The following is a 17,302-nucleotide window of genomic DNA, read 5'->3' as shown; positions in this document are numbered from 1 at the left end:
CATTATATTATAATACATATATATAATTATATTATAATGCATAATTGTGTACTATCATTACATATATATACACACATTACATATATATAATTGTGTATTATTATAACACAATTATGCCATTTGCAGAGATGTGAATGGACCTAGAGATTTGTAATAATGAGGGAAATAAGTCAGAAAGAAAGAAAGTGAAGTCACTCAGTCGTGTCTGACTCTTTGCAACCCCATGGACTGTAGCCTACCAGGTTCCTCTGTCCATGGGATTTTCCAGACAAGAATACTGGAGTGGGTTGCCATTTCCTTCTCCAGGAGATCTTCCTGACCCAGGGATTGAACTCCGGTCTCTTGCATTGCAGGCAGATGCTTTACCGTCTGATCCACCAGGGAAGTAAAATCAAATATTGTATAATATCACTTATATGTAGAATCTAGAAAAATGGTACATGTGAACTTATTTGTAAAGCAGAAACACCGATGTAGAGAACAAACATGTGGATACCAAGGGGAGAAGTGGAGGATGAACTGGGAGATTGGGATTGACATATATACCTTACTGTGTATAAAATAGATAACTACTGAGAACCTGTTGTACAGCACAGGGAATTCTACTCAATTTTCTGTGGTGACCTAAATGAAAAGGAAACCTAAAAATGAGGGGATATATGTATATGTATAGCTGATTTGATTCACTTTGCTGTACAGTTGAAACTAACACAACATTGTAAAGTGACTATATTACAATAAAAATTAATTTTAAAAAGATATATAATGCCAATGGGATAAAACCTGCATGACATCCTGAGGTATCTGGCCTTCTAACAGTTGGTAATTCAATGCCATTTAAGATTTTCATCTAAAATTTGGAGTTATTTTATCTATGCTTTGCAACAAAAATTAATTGAAATGGAGAGAATAGTTTAGAGCTAGACAGATTCTGAACACAGGCACAAGAATCAGGAAGCTATTTTAATAGATCACAACACAGCTGTGGAGTTACTAAATTAAAGCAATGTCTGTGAGGTTGTGATCAGAGAGGACAAATCTGAGAGGTATTTCAGCAAGAATCTTGACAAGACTCAATGAATACAAAAATAAAAGGGCAGGCAAATGTTACGGATAGCTGTTTTGTTTCCATTTTGAGTCCTCAGTTGGATGGTATCTTCATGCATTGATACAGAGGGTCAGATGAGCAGATGTGAACTGTGGCTAGGATGAGTTCAGAGAAGAAGAAAGATGAAACAACAGGTAAAATCTATGTAAGTCTAGGCCAGCATGCACTGGCTGCAAAAACCAGGATCTACTACAAAGAAATATGAGTTTAATTCTTTACATACTGACTAATCAGAAGGGTCTGACTATAGGTTTTCTTGAATGTATGGCCAAGAATATCACAAACTGTGCCATCACACTGGTAAGCATGTGTATATATATGTGTGTATATATATATGTGTATATATATACATATATACACATATATATAATTTCCTTTAGACTCTGACACTCCCAAGTTCCATTTCCAGGAATTAAGAACTTCTCTTCCCTTCCACTGTGTCTCCACACTGCTCACCTCTCATCACATTTCCTCCAGATCTTGACATATTTTCAATCATGACAAGTCACTTGGAAAGTGTCATCAATCATCCATTAATTGAATTTCTTGAGCATTTTGCCTAGAATCATAGTAAATAAAGTTTTCTTTTTAACATGTCATTGATCTGACAGTTATCAATATATGTAACTACTATAACAAGTAATGATATAAACCAAATCCCTCATGAATATACAGTGGAGGTGACCAATAGATTCAAGGGTTTAGATCTGACAGATAGAATGCCTGAAGAACTATGAAAAGTCTGTAACATTGTATGGGAGGCAGTGATGAAAATCATCCCCAAGAAGAAGTGTAAACAGAAAAAGTGGTTGTCTGAGGAGGCCTTACAAATAGCTGAGAAAAGAAGACAAGCGAAAGGCAAAGGAGAAAAGGAAAGGTATATTCATCTGAATGCAGAGTTCCAAAGAATAGCAAGGAGAGATGAGAAAGCCTTCTAAGTGATCAATGCAAAGAAATAGAGGGGGAAAAAATAGAATAGGAAGTACTAGAGATTCTTCAAGAAAATTAGAGATATCAAGGGAACATTTCATTTAAAGATGGGCACAATAAAGGACAGAAATTGTATGGACCTAAAAGAAGCTGATTATCAAGAAGAGGTGGCAATAATACACAGAAAAACCATCTAAAAAATATCATAATGACCAAGATATCCACGATGTGTGATCGCTCACCTGGAGCCAGACATCCTGAAGTATGAGGTCAGGTGGTCCTTTGGAAGCATTACTATGAACAAAGCTAGTGGAGGTGATGGAATTCCAGCTGAGTTATTTCAAATGTTAAAAGATAATGCTGAGAAAGTGCTTCACTCAACATGCCAGCAAATTTGGAAAACTCAGCAGTGGTCATAGGACTGGAAAAGGTCAATTTTCATTCCAATCCTAAAGAAAAGCAATGCCAAAGAATGTTCACACTACTGCACAATTGCATTCATCTCACATGTTAACAAAGTAATGCTAAAATCCGTCAAGTAAGGCTTCTAGAATATGTGAACCAAGAACTCCCAGATGCTCAAGCTGGATTTAGAAAAGGCAGAGGAACCAGAGATCAAATTGCAAACATTCACTGGATCACAGAAAAAGCAAGAGAATTCCAGGAAAAAATATCTACTTCTGTTTCATTATGCTAAAGACTTTAGCTGGTGGATCATGACAAACTGAAAAATTCTTTAAGAGATGGTAATAGCAGACCACCTTACCTGCCTCCTGAGAAATCTGTATGCAACTCAAGAAGCAACAGTAAAACCAAACATGGAACAACAGACTGGTTCCAAATTGGGAAAGGAGTACATCAAGGCTGTATATTGTCACCCAGCTTATTTAACTTATATGCAGAGTACATCATGCAAAATGCCAGGATGAATGAGGCACAAGCTGGAATCAAGATTGCCAGGAGAAATATCAATAACCTCAGATACGCAGATGTCACCACCCTTATGGCAGAAAGCAAAGAAGAACTAAAGAACCTGTTGATGAAAGTGAAAGAGGAGAGTGAAGAACCTGGCTTAAAACTCAACATTCAGAAAATGAAGATCATGGCATCCAGTCGCATCACTTCATGGCTAATAGATGGGGAAACAATGGAAGCAGTCAGAGACTGTTTTCTTGAACTCAAAAATCACTGCAGATGATGACTGTAGCCATGAAATTAAAAGACGCTTGTTCCTTGGAAAAAAGTTATGACCAAACTAGACAGCATATTAAAAAGCAGAGACATTACTTTGCCAACAAAGGTCCATATAGTCAAAGCTATTGTTTTTCCAGTAATCATGTATAGACATGAGAGTTGGACCATATGGAAATCTCAGCACTGCAGAATTGATGTTTTTGAATTGTGGTGTTGGAGAAAACTCTTGAGAGTCCCTAGGACTGCAAGGAGATCCAACCAGTCAATCCTAAAGGAAATCAATCCTGAATATTCATCAAAATGACTGATGCTGAAACTGAAGCTCCAATACTTTGGCCACCTGATGCAAAGAAATGACTCAGTGGAAAAGACCCTGGTGCTGGGAAAGATTGGAGGTAGGATGAGAAGGGGACAACAGAGGATGAGATGGTTGGATGTCACCACTGACTCAATGGACATGAGTTTGAGCAGTCTCCAGGAATTGGTGATAAACAGGGAAGCCTGCCGTGCTGCAGTCAATGGGGCTGCAAAGCGTTGGACACGACTAAGCAACTAAACTGAACTCATAACACATATTAAAATCAATGAGCAATTCGCGAGAAAAGTTTACTGAATCAAGCTGTGTCTAAGGTGGAAGGAGACAACTTAAGGGTATAAATAGAAGGAGGCGAAGATCATTGGCTGTCATAAAATAGGCAAACTAGCAAAAATATTCTCAAGATTAGAGCTATGTTAGGTCAAATTTGAAGAATCAATATAGTAATGTTTATATATAATAATGATAGGCTTATTTCATTCTCAGTTAAAAGTAAATATTATCAAGTCACATTCAACTCATAACTAAATTGCAATGTTTTAATAAAATATTTCCAAATGAACTTGTGTTTGTCAAAGATACTTTTACTCATTAAAACATAAATGAAGATAATATTCACAATTATTTAAACAAACTCACTGAAATAACATAGTCTTTGTAAAGTAAATAATCTCAGAGGATATGTTAGAAAAAAAGTCATGTAAATTATTAATTTCAAATGTCAAATTAAATTTAATATCAAACAGACTCCTAGTTATAAATATGTGTGCAGTGAACACATCTTGGGAAGTTCCCATAAATTCAATTTCCCCCACCACCTCTCATACAAAAACACATATACACAAACACACAGACAGATGTTAGATGTTTTAAAACCTACCATTGACCAAAGAGAACATATTTGTGTATATATTTTTTTAATGAGGAAATAAAAACAACAAAAAAGTTTTTGGAAAAAAAATAAGATTTGATACAATGGCAAGTAGTTTCCATAAATACAAAAAGTAACTTAAAAAATCTTAAAATCCCAACAGAAGATTAAAAAAAAAAAATGAGCACAGCTTTGTGTAGCTGATAAAATAACTATGTTTGGAGGAAATATTTGTTTCAGGTGATTTTTAAAGCACAATATATCAAGTGTTCTTTCCTAATGAGATGTACACTAAAAGGAGGGAAAAAAGTGAAAAGAATTATCAAACTATTTTCAGTAATCTTATTTTTGAAAGCTAGTATTGTTTCCCTTAGTGTGCTATATAGGACAAATTAATAATAATGATGTCATTGAAAATTGGAATTTTGGTCATGAGAAAAGAAAACTTACATGTAAAAAGAATTTGGTTAAGTAAAAATGAAGAATTATTAAATTCATTAAATTTTAATTGGAGTATAAACATGAATAAATGATTTTTTAAAATATGTCATTTCACTAAAAGGCCTACACAGGAGCAATAAAAATCTTTTTGGTTTTCAAATACCATTTATCCAAAAGCAACTGGAGTGCCTCAAAAATTTTTTAATTTCAAGCTGGGGTAGAAAATGTAGGTTGAGGTGGGAGCATGCTGTCAATCTAAACAGTAAGGAAGCAAACACTACTGAAATAATGTCAAAAGGACTCAGAAGCTAACTGGGGGATACTCCTACTATCCAAATCTAGGAAAATTTGAAAATAAATAAGAATAGTGATTTGAACTGCTCAAAGCCCATCAAATGTTTAAATTCATAAGCTTTTAAAAATACATTTTAAAAAACTAATTCATGTTTTTGCAGATGCTAAAAAGCCAACCCATTATCTAGAAATCCAGTAAACAGAGAAAAGGCTCAAGCATTGCCCCTATAGTTGTATCTCCATATGCTCTGAATTCAGATAAACAAAGGGTTGATAGGGGAGAATGCTTTATTCAAGTAAGCTTTTTAGATAATAATTGAAAAGGAATGAATGAATTAGAATGCTACCCTTTTACAACCCTTTATGAAATAATGGATCTAGCAGAGTTCATCTGCTAAATTCACCATAAGGACACTTCTAATGGAAATATAGCATCACCTATTAAGTAGCTTTGTCCAAAAGCATCAAGCCTCAGTCTGATCAATTTACAGGAAAAAAAAAAAAAAGAGGACCCATTTCAATATATCACAGGATGCAATCAGAAAATTTACACTGTGAGAAATTCTATAACAGAAGCTATAAGGTTTCTTCAACAAATAATTGTGAGAAAAATACTAGTGAGATGAAGGTAGAAGCTATAAATTAAAAGAGACTTAAAAAACCTATCTACCAATTGCTGCACATGGAATTTATTTGGATCATGACAGAACTAAATTGTTTTAAAACATGATATATAATTGTGGGAACCTAAACAATAGGCCAACAAATTTGGAAAACTCAGCAGTGGCCACAGGACTGGAAAAGGTCAGTTTTCATTCCAATCCCAAAGAAAAGCAATGCCAAAGAATACTCAAACTACTGCACGATTGCACTCATCTCACACGCTAGTAAAGTAATACTCAAAATTCTCCAAGCCAGGCTTCAGCAATACGTGAACCATGAAATTCCTGATGTTCAAACTGGTTTTAGAAAAGGCAGAGGAACCAGAGATCAAATTGTCAACATCCGCTGGATCATGGAAAAAGCAAGAGAGTTCCAGAAAAACATCTATTTCTGCTTTATTGACTATGCCAAAGCCTTTGACTGTGTGGATCACAAGAAACTGTGGAAAATTCTTCAAGAGATGGGAATACCAGACCACCTGACCTGCCTCTTGAGAAATCTGTATGCAGGTCAGGAAGCAACAGTTAGAACTGGACATGGAACAACAGACTGGTTCCAAATAGGAAAAGGAGTACGTCCAGGCTGTATATTGTCACCCTGCTTATTTAACTTCTATGCAGAGTACATCATGAGAAACGCTGGACTGGAAGAAACACAAGCTGGAATCAAGATTGCCAGGAGAAATATCAATAACCTCAGATATGCAGATGACACCACCTTTATGGCAGAAAGTGAAGAGGAGCTAAAAAGCCTCTTGATGAATGTAAAAGAGGAGAGAAAGAAAATTGGCTTAAAGCTCAACATTCAGAAAACGAAGATCATGGCATCCGGTCCCATCACTTCATGGCAAATAGATGGGGAAACAGTAGAAACAATGTCAGACTTTATTTTGGGGGGGCTCCAAAATCACCGCAGATGGTGACTGCAGCCATGAAATTAAAAGGCGCTTACTCCTTGGAAGAAAAGTTGTGACTAACCTAGATAGTATATTCAAAAGCAGAGACATTACTTTGGCAAATAAGATCCGTCTAGTCAAGGCTATGGTTTTTCCAGTGGTCATGTATGGATGTGAGAGTTGGACTGTGAAGAAGGCTGAGTGCCAAAGAATTGATGCTTTTGAACTGTGGTGTTGGAGAAGAGTCTTGAGAGTCCCTTGGACTGCAAGGAGATCCAACCAGTCCATTCTGAAGGAGATCAGCCCTGGGATTTCTTTGGAAGGAATGATGCTAAAGCTGCAACTCCCGTACTTTGGCCACCTCATTTGAAGAGTTGACTCATTGGAAAAGACTCTGATGCTGGGAGGGATTGGGAGCAGGAGGAGAAGGGGACGACAGAGGATGAGATGGCTGGATGGCATCACTGACTCGATGGACATGAGTCTGAGTGAACTCCGGGAGTTGGTGATGGACAGGGAGTCCTGGCTTGCTGCGATTCATGGGGTCGCAAAGAGTCAGACACAACTGAACGACTGAACTGAACTGAACTGAAATAATCTTTGTATGTTCAATTATATTAAGGACTATCTCCTAGCCTTTTATGTAATAAGAAAGGTTACATTTTTTGAAATAAGTCATCTTTTAGAGATACATCAAAAATATGTGATACTTTCTCCAAAGTAATCCAAGAGAGGAGCAACAGGAAAGGAGTAAAGACACATCCAATTGACATGAGTATATAATTATAGGAAGCTGGGTGAGGAATATATGGGATGTATAGTATAATTTTGTTTATTTTGAATATGTTTATTTTTTCTTAAAAACAAGACTTACAATGCTAATTTTTTTAAATAAAATAAACATTTGCCTGAATCTTGAAAGCCACATTTAGTTGGAACAGAGTTCAAAAGAGAAAATAGAGCAGAAGCTCTAAGGGGATGAATGACTAAGAGCAAAATGTTCAAGGATACTCCATTTCCTATCTTCCTCCCTTCTAGCTCCTTGGCCAGAGACCTCAGTTCTGCCATCTTCTGCATCTTCTGACTGAAAGAAGTGGTGTATTCAATGAAGTTAATGACTTAAGTGTGTGTGTGGGGGGGGGTGGGGAATGAAGAAAATACAAAGGCAATTTTAAGATCACAAGTTATACCCTCAGGAAGTTGAACTGAACCTCAAAGTAGAACTTTCAACAAAATTATAAGAGGATAAGTGCAAGGATCAAAACTGCAATCATCACTTTCCCACAACCCTATCTGAAAAGAACTGAGGAAGAGGCATTGTGTGACAAGATAAAAACAGATCTATAATTGTTCTGCTTTGTACCAATTTATTCAACAGCATTCAATATCTATGAAAATCAACAAAATGACCAAATAACTGGAGTGGGCATAAAGAGATATGAAGGGACACTAAATGTACTATTTTAACCATCATAGTAGATAGTCAATAGAAGATACTCTGTAAGTCTATAAATCATATAGATGTTTAAGCATATTATACAAATTTATAAATTTACTTTCAATGAGTACCAAAATAAAAGTATAAACTCTCAAAATAGTAGAATTAGAAAGAATGTAAAAAAAATAAAAATATTTAAAACAAAATGGCAGAATCTGTAAGCAAAACACTAAAACAAAAAATATAAATGCCAGAAGTATGACATATAATTCATATTGAATACAAACATACTACCATGATAATAGATATCACATTTTCTTTTCAACAGATGATGGAACATGTATACACATTGATCATATGAAATCCTCAATAATTTACAAATTATATATTAAACTACAGACTCAGTTAGCTAACTATGTAATCATTCTGAAAACTTTTCAAATTTATTAACAAAGTATCTAACCAATTGGAAATATTATCTTAAACTATTCCTAAATTAAAAAATACACAAGAACTTAAATGTCTGACTATTTAGAATAAAATTTTAGCAATAATTAGGATTATTCATGAATATCCTATTTTTCCCTTTTTGCTGGGTACATAGTTTTTACTTCACCATGCTGATATTTCCATATCAATAAGCATTTTTATAATTCACTAATTAAATGTCCATCCAGTCTTCATTTACTGATCTCACTTCTGTCATAAATTGAAATACAATTTCAAACTTCTATTTTGTCCCCAATCTTCTATTTTGTTCCTTACAAGAGCACCTCTTTTAATGATTGAAGCTTCAAAATAAGCCCTCAACATATTTTATAGGACTAGTCTTCTATTCTTAATTTCATCCTTCAGAAACATCTTGATTATTCTTGGCCTTTTACTTTTCCATATCAATAAGAGCATATAAAGTTTTATGTTCTGAATTTAAATGTTTAAAACCTATATATGGCATTTTGTTAGAAGCCTTATGTTTTCCTTTTTTTTTTTTTAATGCAACACTCTCCCAAAGGGCTATCAGATTTTATTTGTATATCTAGTCATTGCTTCTAGCTGCTTCATGATACATTTTAGAGTGTAACCACCACATCACACACACCCACTCTCCCAGTGAAAGACAATTGGCTCTAACTCTCTGCTACTACAAGTCATCATCAATGTCTCCTTACATGCTTTATAGAATTTCTCTGGGATATACACTTAGGAGCTGGATTGCTGGATTTTGGTGAGGGCACACATAATTTCATCAAGTGATATAAGATATCCTGTCAATGTGGTTGAACCAGTTTGTCTTTTCAACACAGTGCACAAAATTTCTATCTAAATATCTACCATTATTTTAAAACTATCTTTTTTTTTTTTCCCCCTCCAGTCTGAGAGTACGACAGCATATTTTAGGTTATGGGAGTATCTTTTCATGAAACTGTTGGTCATTTGAATTTCCCTCATTTGCATTTCATAACAGCCTTTTTTGGGGTGGGAAGAGTTACTATCTCTTTCTTTTAACCTAGGATACTTACAAAGAATCAGAGTCATATTGCTATCCTTTCATCAATAATATTGAATCCTGGAACATATTTTCTTTTAACTTTGAATTCAATCAAAACAATCCCCCAACTTGAAATGTTTTCAGATATACAAGAAAAGGAGTTCAAAGACACAGAAGGAAATTAACAAATCTTAAAGCACAAATTCTTAAACTATAAAACAAAAAAGCAAGCAAACTAGAATAAACAACAGAAGATACTAATAAAACCAAGTTGGCTTTTTAACAAACAAAAATATATAAGTATACTTAAAAGAAAATGAGAATTATCATTTTTACAAATATAATTTTCCATCTTGAGAATAGAAATATAAACTGAAACAGTATTAAATTTACTAATTATCAAATTTGCCATATACTAATCAGGTGAAAATCAATATCTTCCTATAAATAACAATCAGATATAAAAGAAAACATACTGTTCACAAGTTGCCACACCACCCTATCAACAAATAAAAGCTGAACAGACTCAAAAAAAATCAACAGCTCTTCAAGGATTCTTAAGAAAGGACAATCTGCAGCTCCCCAAAAATGGAGAGACAAGTAAATACAGGGAATGGTTTCTTCCTGGAGCAAAAGACACATGTAGCCAGAAGCAGAGCCCTGGGCGGAAACCCTAAAGTGTAACTGACCAATTGCATGAACTTGGTGCAACTCTGACCCTAAAAGACCCAAGGAAATACTCTAAGATGAGGGCTCCGTGAGACTGTGAGCTTGATTAGTCTAGAAGCTTGACCAGATTCCCACAGTATATATTTTAGGAAAATACCCTTAAACATCCTGCAAAGGGAGGGGAAAAGGAGCCATTGTGAAATATACCACAACACTCTTATCTTCCTTCACAAGGCTGCCCTCAGGGGAAACTAGTTAATGAAGCCTAACCTGCAATCTCAAAAAGGACAGAAAGATCTCTGTTCATCTCCAAGGCAAACCATTCAATATCACAGTTATCCAAGTCTATGCACCCAACCAGTAACACTGAAGAAGCTGAACTTGAATGGTTCTGTGAAGACCTACAAGACCTTTTAGAACTAACACCCCAAAAAGTTGTCCTTTTCATTATAGGGGACTGGAATGCAAAAGTAGGAAGTCAAGAAACACCTGGAGTAACAGGCAAATTTGGCCTTGGAATGCGGAATGAAGCAGGGCAAAGACTAATAGAGTTTTGCCAAGAAAATGCACTGGTCATAGCAAACATCCTCCTCCAACAACACAAGAGAAAATTCTACACATGGACATCACCAGATGGTCAACACCGAAATCAGATTGATTATATTCTTTGCAGCCAAAGATGGAGAAGCTCTATACAGTCAACAAAAACAAGACCAGGAGCTGACTGTGGCTCAGATCATGAACTCCTTATTACCAAATTCAGACTCAAATTGAAAAAAGTAGGGAAAACCGCTAGACCATTCAGGTATGACCCAAATCAAATCCCTTATGATTACACAGTGGAAGTGAGAAATAGATTTAAGGGACTAGATCTGATAGAGTGCCTGATGAACTATGGAATGAGGTTCGTGACATTGTACAGGAGACAGGGATCAAGAACATCCCCATAGAAAAGAAATGCAAAAAAGCAAAATGGCTGACTGGGGAGGCCTTACAAATAGCTGTGAAAAGAAGAGAGGCAAAGCAAAGGAGAAAAGGAAAGCTATAAGCATCTGAATGCAGAGTTCCAGAGAATAGCAAGAAAATATAAGAAAGCTTTCTTCAGTTATCAATGCAAAGAAATAGAGGAAAAGAACAGAATGGGAAAGACTAGAGATCTCTTCAAGAAAATTAGAGATACCAAGGGAACATTTCATGCACAGATGGGCTCAATAAAGGACAGAAATGGCCTGGACCTAACAGAAACAGAAGATATTAAGAAGAGGTCGCAAGAATACACAGAAGAACTGTACAAAAAAATCTTCATGACCCAGATAATCATGATGGTGTGATCACTAATCTAGGGCCAGACATCCTGGAATGTGAAGTCAAGTGGGCCTTAGAAAGCATCACTACAAACAAAGCTAGTGGAGGTGATGGAATTCCAGTTGAGCTCTTTCAAATCCTGAAAGATGATGCTGTGAAAGTGCTGCACTCAATATGCCAGCACATTTGGAAAACTCAGCAGTGGCCACAGGACTGGAAAAGGTCAGTTTTCACTCCAATCCCAAAGAAAGGCAATGCCAAAGAATGCTCAAACTACCGCACAATTGCACTCATCACACGTGCTAGTAAAGTAATGCTCAAAATTCTCCAAGCCAAGCCTCAGCAATACACGAACCATGAAATTCCTGATGTTCAAGCTGGTTTTAGAAAAGGCAGAGGAACCAGAGATCAAATTGTCAACATCTGCTGGATCAGGGAAAAAGCAAGAGAGTTCCAGAAAAACATCTATTTCTGCTTTATTGACTATGCCAAAGCCTTTGACTGTGTGGATCACAAGAAACTGTGGAAAATTCTTCAAGAGATGGGAATACCAGACCACCTGACCTGCCTTTTGAGAAATCTGTATGCAGGTCAGGAAACAATAGTTAGAACTGGACGTGGAACAACAGACTTGTTCCAATAGGAAAAGGAGTACGTCAAGGCTGTATATTGTCACCCTGCTTATTTAACTTCTATGCAGAGTACATCATGAGAAACTCTGGACTGGAAGAAACACAAGCTGGAATCAAGATTGCTGGGAGAAATATCAATAACCTCAGATATGCAGATGACACCACCCTTATGGCAGAAAGTGAAGAGGAACTAAAAAGCCTCTTGATGAAAGTGAAAGTGGAGAGTGAAAAAGTTGGCCTAAAGCTCAACATTCAGAAAACGAAGATCATGGCATCCGGTCCCATCACTTCATGGGAAATAGATGGGGAAACAGTGGAAACAGTGTCAGACTTCATTTTTTTGAGCTCCAAAATCACTGTAGATGGTGATTGCAGCCATGAAATTAAAAGATGCTTACTCCTTCGAAGAAAAGTTATGACCAACCTAGATAGCATATTCAAAACCAGAGACATTACTTTGCCGACAAAGGTCCGTCTAGTCAAGGCTATGATTTTTCTTGTGGTCATGAATGGATTTGAGAGTTGGACTGTGAAGAAGGCTGAGCACCAAAGAATTGATGCTTTTGAACTGTGGTGTTGGAGAAGACTCTTGAGAGTCCCTTGGACTGCAAGGAGATCCAACCAGTCCATTCTGAAGGAGATCAGCCCTGGGATTTCTTTGGAAGGAATGATGCTAAAGCTGAAAGTCCAGTACTTTGGCCACCTCATGCGAAGAGTTGACTCATTGGAAAAGACTCTGATGCTGGGAGGGATTGGGGGCAGGAGGCAAAGGGGACGACAGAGGATGAGATGGCTGGATGGCATCACTGACTCGATGGACGTGAGTCTGAGTGAACTCTGGGAGTTGGTGATGGACAGGGAGGCCTGGCGTGCTGCAATATATGGGGTCACAAAGAGTCGGACACGACTGAGTGACTGAACTGAACTTAACTGAACCTGCTAGGTATTATCAGAGCCTAACTGACCTGGGCAAGGGAAATTTCTATTACAAAACTGGAGAAAGAAAATATTCAACTCTTGTCTAGTCTAGCCATGCTATGCCACCTAACAGGGTGGGGCTGGGCAGGAGGAGGGGCGCCAAGACACCCTTGTCAAGTATAGAGTCCAGAGTTGCAGGCTCACTAAAAGACTCAGACCCAATCATAGGATTATACACTTCATGTTACATATACTAAAGAAATTAATACATTGCTGAGCTGACCTTTGAAATCAGTAGGAAATGTAGAGTTTATTTAACATGTAGTTTAGAGATCACATAAATAAGCGGTTTTATCTATTATGTAGGGGCTTCCCAAGTGGCCCTAGTGGTAAAGAACTCACCTACCAATGCAGGAGACATAAGAGATGTGGGTTTGATCCATGAATCAGCACTAATGCCCAGAGGAGAGCATGACAACCCCCTCCAGTATTCTTGCCTGGAGAATCCCTTGGACAGAGGAGCCTGGCAGACTTCAGTCCATAGGGTTGCAAATAGCTGGACATGACTGAAGCAACTTAGGACACATGCAACTATTATGTAGTCAATTCAGTCTCAGTCATGTCCAACTCTTTGTGACCCCATGGACTATAGCACGCCGGGCTTCCTGTCCATCACCAATTCCCAGAGTTGCTCAAACTCACATCCATTGAGTCAGCAATGCCATCCAAACATCTCCTTTTCTGTCGTCCCCTTCTCCTTCTGCCTTGAATCTTTCCCAGCATCACGATCTTTTGCAATGTGTCAGTTCTTCGCAACCGATGGCCAAAGTACTGGAGCTTCAGCTTCAGGATCATTCATTCCAATGAATATTCAGGATTGATTTCCTTTAGGATGGACTGGTTGGACCTCCATGCAGTCCAAGGGACTCTCAAGAGTCTTCTCCAACCCAGCGGTTCAAAAGAATCAATTCTTTGGTGCTTAGCTTTCTTTATAGTCGTACTCTCACAACCATACATGACTACTGGACAAACCATAGCTTTGACAAGATAGACCTTTGTCAGCAAAGTAATGTCTCTGCTTTTTAAAAGGCTGCTTAGGTTGGTGATAGCTTTTCTACCAAGGAGCAAATGTCTTTTAATTTCAAGGCTGCAGTCACCATCTGCAGTGATTTTGGGGCCCAAGAAAATAAAGTCTTTCACTCTTTCCATTGTTTCCCCATCTATTTGCCATGAAGTGATGGGACCGGATGTCATGATCTTCGTTTTTTGAATGTTGAGTTTTAAGCCAGGTTCTTCACTCTCCTCTTTCACTTTCATCAACAGGCTCTTTAGTTCTTCTTTGCTTTCTACCATAAGGGTGGTGTCATCTGCATATATGAGGTTATTGATATTTCTCCCGGCAATCTTGATTCCAGCTTGCGCTTCATTCAGCCTCGCATTTTGCATGATGTACTCTGCATATAAGTTAAATAAGCAGTGTGGAAATATACAGCCTTGAAGTACTCCTTTCCCAATTTGAAACTAGTCTGTTGTTCTGTGTCCAGTTCTAACTGTTGCTTCTTAACCTGCATATAGGTTTCTCAGGAGCCAGATAAGGTGGTTTGGTATTCCCATCTCTTTAAGAATTTTCCAGTTTGTTGTGCTCCACACAGTCAAAGACTTCTGCATAGACAATAAAGCAGAAGTAGATTTTTTTCTGGAAATCTCTTGCTTGTTCTATGATCCAACAGATGTTGGCAATTTGATCTCTGGTTCCTCTGCCTTTTCTAAATACAGCTTGAACATCTGGAAATTCTCAATTCATGTACTACTTAAGGCTAGCTTGGAGAAATTTGAGCATTACTTTGCTAGTGTGTGAGATGAGTGTAATTGTGTGGGAATTTGAACATTTTTGGCATTGCCTTTCTTTGGGATTGGAAAGAAAACGGACCTTTTCCAGTCCCGTTGCCACTGCTGTTTTTTAAATTTGTGGGCATATGGAGTGCAACACTTAATCAGCATCATCTTTTACCATTTGTAATAGCTCAACTGGAATTCCACCACCTCCACTTTGTTTTTAGTGATGCTTCCTAAGGCTACTTGACTTCCCATTCCAGGATGTCTGGTTCTACGTGAGTGATCACACCATCATGGTTATCTGGATCATGAGGATCTTTTTTGGATGGTTCTTCTGTGTATTCTGCCACCTCTTTTTAATATCTTCTGCTTCTTCTAGATCCATACCGTTTCTGTCTTTATTGTGCCCGTCTTTGCATGAAATGTTCCCTTGGTATCTCTAATTTTCTTGAAGAGATCTCTCATCTTTCCCATTGTGTTTTTTTTCCTCTATTTCTATGCATTGATCACTGAGGAAGACTTTTTTTTTAATCTCTCCTTGCTATTCTTTGGAAGTCTGCATTCAGATGTCTATATATTTCCTTTCTTCCTCTGACTTTCACTTCTCTTTTCTCAGCTATTTGTAAGGCCTCCCCAGACAACCAGTTTACCTTTTTGCATTTCTTTTTCTTGGGGATGGTCTTGATTACTGCTTCCTGTACAATGTCACAAACCTCCATCCTTAGTTCTTTAGGCACTCTATCAGATATAATCCCTTGAATCTATCACTTCCACTGTATAATCATAAGGAATTTGATTTAGGTCATACCTGAATTGCCTAGTGGTTTTCCCTACTTTCTCCAATTAAAGTCTGAATTTGACAATAAGGAGTTCATGGTCTGAGCCACAGTCTGTTCCCCATCTTATTTTTGCTCACTGTATTGAGCTTCTCCATCTTTGGGTGCAAAGAATATAATCAATCTGATTTCGGTTTGACCATCTGGTGATATCCATGTGTAGAGTCATGTTGTGGAAGAGGGTGTTTGCTATAACTAGTGTGTTCTCTTAGAATATTATGTAATATTTGTAGTAATTTTAAAGAATAATATATCTATTCTAAATATAAGAATTTCTCTGCATGTATTAAAGTTAAAAACCAGGTTACAGAAAAAAAACATAAAAATATTACTAATTTTATAAACAAATGAATCATACACTGTGGGAGAGAGGCTACATGATGTATTTATATATGTTCCTTTGTGGTTAAATCCATATGGCTGTGTCTGAAATGTTTCATAGCAATCTGACAAAAGTTGTAGACTGAGAAGTAAGATGACTTCCTGTTTCACTGGACTGGCCAAGAATCTTGTGGAAAATCTCAAATGAACATTTTGGCCAACCCAATAAATTTTGAATACATATAGTTTAAGTTCTTGATAATAAAATGCATTTATAAATTCTTAAATGATTCAGGAAAACTTCCCTTAATATGAGTAAACTTAAGCTATGATCTTGAACAATCTCAAAAATTTTATTTCATTAAATATAAAATAATAAAATTACCTAGATATCCTCTAGGTCCAAAAGGCCTAGAATCAAGCCCAGGTTTGGTTACCACAATCAAGATGACCTTGAAATTCGGTTTCCATATGAGTAATTGGGATTGCATAGAAATGGCTAAATTGCAGTGTCTCTGTGAAAATGCATATCCCTGCAAAAACTTCAAAATTCAATGTATTGTTATTAAGCCCTATAACCTTGTAAATCTATTAGTGGTATATCATAATGCACACAGAATAACAGTTTTATATACATATAAATTTCTTTACTCTTACAATATCAACTTGCTTCTATAAGATGCTCCTTTATCCTTTGTAAACCTCAGTAAAACAACGTTATCTACAAAGAGAAGTCTGCCTTGGCAATATTTATAAAATATAAATTAGAATGAAGCTCTCTCTCTCTCAAGAGTCTTAATATACCTTTAAATCTTCTTAACTCTATTTTAAAAATCGGATGTAAGTTTTTACTAAAAGTACTGGTTTCTCCCTTTTGAGAGGAAAAAAAAAGGAAAAAGAAACAATTTCTTGGAATAGTTTTCACACATCATAGAGTATTAAATAGATGCCAGTTGATTTCCCCTCACTTGATTGTCTCCATGTCTAGCTACATCTAGCTGCTAGCATTTATATTTTTATAAATACTGCCAAGGCAGACTTCTCTTTGTAGATAAGGTTGTTTTATTGAGGTTTACAAGGGATAAAGGAGCATCTTATAGAAGCAAGTTGATATTGTAAGAGTAAAGAAATGTATATGTATTCCCC

Source organism: Oryx dammah, unplaced genomic scaffold, assembly GCF_014754425.2.
Source record: "Oryx dammah isolate SB20612 unplaced genomic scaffold, SCBI_Odam_1.1 HiC_scaffold_3, whole genome shotgun sequence".
NCBI lineage: Eukaryota > Metazoa > Chordata > Mammalia > Artiodactyla > Bovidae > Oryx > Oryx dammah.
The sequence above is the reverse complement of the archived record's forward strand: the minus strand, read 5'-3'. Positions refer to the sequence as shown.